Here is a 5,136-nt window from a genome sequence, read left to right as displayed (position 1 = left end):
ACTTTGCAGCGATCAAGTTGAAGGACCGACTCACGATTTTGCCACAGGAAGGTTGAGTCCTTCCTTCATGGGCTGACTTCTGATTTTTAAGAATCATGAGGTGCCTCTCATCAAATGAGACGTGCTCGGCGATTGTAAACCATTGTTCTGCAAAAAAAAAAAAAAAAAAAAAAAAAAAGGTCATAGGGGGAATGAGATTCAATCATAAGGTCCAAAAAAAAACAAAGAAAAAAAAATCAGATTATTCCTAGGGCCGATTGGGATTGCTCCCATGACGACCAGGATATGTGAATAGTGCTACAAGTAGACCTTATCGGAATCTCCCTAAGGTGAAAGCATGGGAAAGTTGTAAGCCTTGTAGGGCCATTCCATGACGATCAGGATATGTGTACGGTGCTACAAGGTAAACCTTATGGGGATCCTCTCTAGGGTAAAGCATGGGAGAGTTGTTAAGCCTTGCAGGGCCCCTCCCATGACGATCAGGATATGCGAACGGTGCTACAAGATAGACCTTTGGGGATCCTCCCTTAGGGTGAAAGCATGGGAGAGTGTAAGCTTGGAGGCCCCTTTCCCATGACGATCAGGATATGCGAACGGTGCTACAAGGTAAGACCTTATCAGGATCGCGCCTAGGGTGAAAGCATGGGAGAGTTGTAAGCCTTGCAGGGCCCCTCGCATGATAGATCAGGATAAGTGAACGGTGCTACAAGGTAGACCTTTATCGACATCCCCCTAGGGTGAAAAGCATGGGAGAGTTGTAAGCCTTGCAGGGCTTCTCCATGAGGTCAGGATATGCGTACGGTGCTACAAGGTAGACCTTATCGGGATCCTCCCTAGGGTGAAAGCATGGGAGAGTTGTAAGCCTTGCAGGGCCCCTCCTAAAGAAAGCCTCTCAGTCCCGGTCCACACAAAATCCCGACGGTATGCAAATCGTGTTTCGAGATTGGTCGAGTAGGGAGAACATGCTATTCCTGGAGCTAGAGTTGGGAGACGAGTTGAAGGACAAGATCTATCTGGCCACCTTTCTATCCTGTTGGTTATGTCATTTTGTATTTCCCCAAAAGGAAGGTTATCTTCGCCCCGGGGTCTTTATAATGACTTGCTTTATGGCTCATGAAACTGTTTATAGTCTCGCTATTCCAGTCCTGGCTAACATCTATCATGGCCTAAGTTGATAGCATAGGCTTCGAACCGCATCGGGCATATGGACTTTCACTTCCCCATGCATTATGTCCATGGTTGGCTGGCCCATTACTTCGACACACATTACTCTGTTCCTATAGATGTTCGAGGCCCCAAGATGGCCCATTTTTTTGGTGAAGGTGGCTCGATTTACTTCAACGAGTACGAGGCATGGGAATTGATCCATAGCGGCGCATGTATTCAGTGGCATGCAAGTATTCACAACAGGAGCATGCATGAACACCTAACTGATAGTAGACACCTACCTCTCCCGAAGTCCAGTTATTTTTGCAGCATGTGATCAAATTACTTATCCTCCCAGTGTGGGGATGTTCGAATTACAGAGTCGTATAGTCTCTTTCGCTTCGATCGACAATTTGGCTTCCATTAGGACATTCCGAATGATATAGGGGAAATACCTCCCACCCTTACGCCGAAAAACATTTTATATTACTGGAGAGTGTGAATGAGACGCAAGCCCTTGTCTCAGGTATTCCTGTCGGCCCGTACATTGGATCCGTACACCCATGTTACCCCGTAATTCATGGATTGGTTGTTAACGAAGCACGGGAACTACTTCGAAGAGAATCGTCATCTGTTAGTGACTAGTGATATCCCTCCAAAGCGCCACCAAGACTATCCAAAGGTAAAGGAACCAACCATGGAGGGAAGCAGCTTCGCCTGACTGAAGGGGCGGCAACGATCACACAAAAAGACGCTTCCAAACCAATTGAGGAGGATAGTCGAAGTAGTATTGACGACCACTATTGGAATCGATGCTCCAAAAAACACAGAGCATCGAATGCCATTTTTTTTTTTTTTGGCTCAGAATTGATCGATGGCTCCTAACGCCTCTCATCTCACTGGTACGTCGTTTTATATTATTATTATTATTATTATTATTAATTTATTAATTATATTTTTTTGTAACGTTAACATTTCAGTTTCCCCCTTTTTTTTTTTTTTTGGTAGTCGCCCCTGAAACCTCTCTTTCCAAGGACTTGAAATCAACGAAGCGAAGAATACTTTAATGGGCCCTTTTTGGTCGTTGGACTTCAGTCATTGAGGGAGTTTGCGTACCTCTGAAGCGCTGCCAGTGGATCTCGATGCCCAAGTCCTTCAAGGCTCGTGGCTTCCCCGGAGAGTCCCTTGTAGGCCAAATGAGGCGGTGTGTTTTTTGGAAACATTGAAACGTTCAGAATTAGTTAAGCCAAGGAAACTAGTTGCCCCTTGGCCTGCCTGGGCAGGAAGGGTTTCCAACCCGGAGAAGTGTCGAGGGTCTTGGCAAGTCCAAGCGACAATGAGCTCCCGAGGCGAGCAAATAGGGCACTACCTTCGATCGTTATCGAGATTTCCGAATTCTATGCTGCCATTGTGATTTCCGACGTTCGATGCCACACAGCCTCGACCATGTGGAAGACTATGCACAAGAAGATCATGTGTACCCCTTTCGAGAAGGTTCTTAGTCTGGAGAAAGAAACGCATGAGATATTACGAGCCATTTCCAACATTTGTGGTGCCAACTGTTGACACTTATAATGCTTCAGTATGAATGAATGTTATTAAATGCTAGTAATGATGCGATACTACTACTATTTATGCGTTAATTAGGGATTCATCAAGTAGTATGCCTTGCGTTGTCACAAGTTTCCTTACGACGGAACCAAGTGTAATTCCACCACAAGTTTCTCGGTATGATTCGAGGTCGAACACGGGGAAATGATGCCGGTTATTGCGGTATGTTCATGGTATATGCGACCGAGTTTTTAATTCTTTATAAAAGGTGTGTACAGTATGTAAATTGCAATAAAATAAAGGAAAGCGGTAAAAATACGAATAAAACATAAAAATACAATAAACCTAAGCTAGATGTTACAAGATACAGGATTTATGTGCAAGATACTAGGATTAAGGTTGGCTGTAAAGATTGTGCAAAGACGTGGGATGCGACGACAAGTCTTGTGAACAGATTAGAAAGAGAAGGATAAGTATTACAAATAACGCAAGTTCTTAATTGAATTGAAGGTACGAATATTGTTCCGCTCTTCTCTTGGCGTACACCTCTCAGTGATCGGCCACATTTCCTACATGTCTGTGGTGAAACAGAGTCTAACGTAATAAACGCAAGGTTGCTTCCATGTCTGGAAGTAATACTCGCTTTAGTTAATGCACTCTTCTGACCTTCTCTCGATAGATCAGAATGAAATCTTCACTTCTGCTCTCACAGGTATAGATGTCGTCTAGCATGTTTTAGCTAAACGTATTTTATAACTTTAATACATATTAAGTTCTTGGTGATTCATATTGCTCATCAAAGGATTAAGAAAACATCATGAAGAAAGTGACTAATGGGTGAATGGAGATAGACAGAAAATGGTAAACGAAATCTATCGAAACATTTAATATTTCTACTAAGTGTTTGATACATGATGTGGGAATGAAGAGATAAAGAGAATATGGAATACAATGAAAGAGAGATAGAATAGATATAATCTGGTGCCAATGTCTTAATACAGATTCAATGGGGATCTGCTTGCCGGATAGGATGGTTTCGATGGCAGGAAGAGCTTCCCTCTCAGGCTTGCTCCACCGGTAGCAGGTGTCTCTTCATAGAGCTTCGATCGAGTATATGACAGGTCGGATCTGAGATTTACCTCTCGGCCGTATCTCTCTTCCCAGATTTCTTCTCTTCAGCACTCAGCTTAGCCTTTTCTCTCTAAAATCTTATAGCACCTAGCCCAGTATCAAATGGCATATTTTTCTCTGAAATCGCTGGGGTATTTATAGGAGCAGATCTTTGACTCTGGCCTTGCGGTCCCCACTTGATTGTTATGGTAATTCCGGAGATGGAGGGATTTTATTCCTTCTATTATGCAATCAAACCATCAATTCTGCACAACCGTTAGTTGTACACGTGTCTCAATCTCCCACTCTTGCGTTGCTCAGTTGCATCTTTTGATCATAGGTTCGCATACGGTGTTTGTTTTTATTACCACATGCGGTTGAAGTATAGCTTTGGACCTACTATCGCATTGCGCCGTTACTTCGATAATTGTCTCTTCATGGTTGATCTACAGGCACAATGTTACAAAAATGCGTTGATTAGTTTCTCATGAGCCTTGAGCGCAAGCGGTGACTTGGTCTCCTACAAAACAGAGTAAAGTTTGGCTTGTCTTCCATCTTTATGGCGTTAGTGGGTGTAATTGCAAACATTTATAATTATTGTCATATTAGGTTAATTTTCATACAATTGGCGCATAATTACTAACTTTTGGCCGCAATATCTAGATAAGGTGGCATAAATAACTTGTATTTCTACAAGTTATCACACCCCCAAATTTAGATATATGCTTGTCCTCAAGCATATCTTCTACTAAGGCAATCATGCTCTATTCCTATCCTATATTTCTGTGATGATTGGTTGCTCCGAATGTTACACTTAGGCACATTACCTGACATCTCACTTTCCTTCTATCCTTGCTAATTCTTAGCAAGCCTTACTTTATTCTTCTATGTAACAAAATTATGCTCAAAGACACTTTTCGAGTTTTCAAAATAGAAAGTTTCTCTCTTCTTTATCAAAACAACTTGATGTATCTATATGTGGTGAGCAAAACTTTTCGTCATTTATTCACTTAGAGATAGTTGGTCATGGTTACACCCTTCGTTTTGGCTTGTCCCCACGAGTGTCATGCGAACATCCAACTACGGTAGTGTACCAATTCTAACTTTAACTCATGATAATCAGAGGAGTTGTCCCTTGCATTCTTCTCTGTTTTTTTTTTTGGATTATACATCGTTGTTCTTGGAAACCCACCATTTTGGCTTGCTTCTACGGGTGTCATACGAACATCCAACTATGAGCAGGCTCCTTTCACAACTAAACTTTTATCAGTTTTGGAACAGTTTTCCAATTTTCCCTTGCGCTAACATTGAAGTTTTGCAAATATAAAT

This window comes from Benincasa hispida, chromosome 5 (assembly GCF_009727055.1).
Source record: "Benincasa hispida cultivar B227 chromosome 5, ASM972705v1, whole genome shotgun sequence".
NCBI classification, from domain to species: domain Eukaryota; kingdom Viridiplantae; phylum Streptophyta; class Magnoliopsida; order Cucurbitales; family Cucurbitaceae; genus Benincasa; species Benincasa hispida.
Note: the sequence above shows the minus strand (reverse complement) of the source record.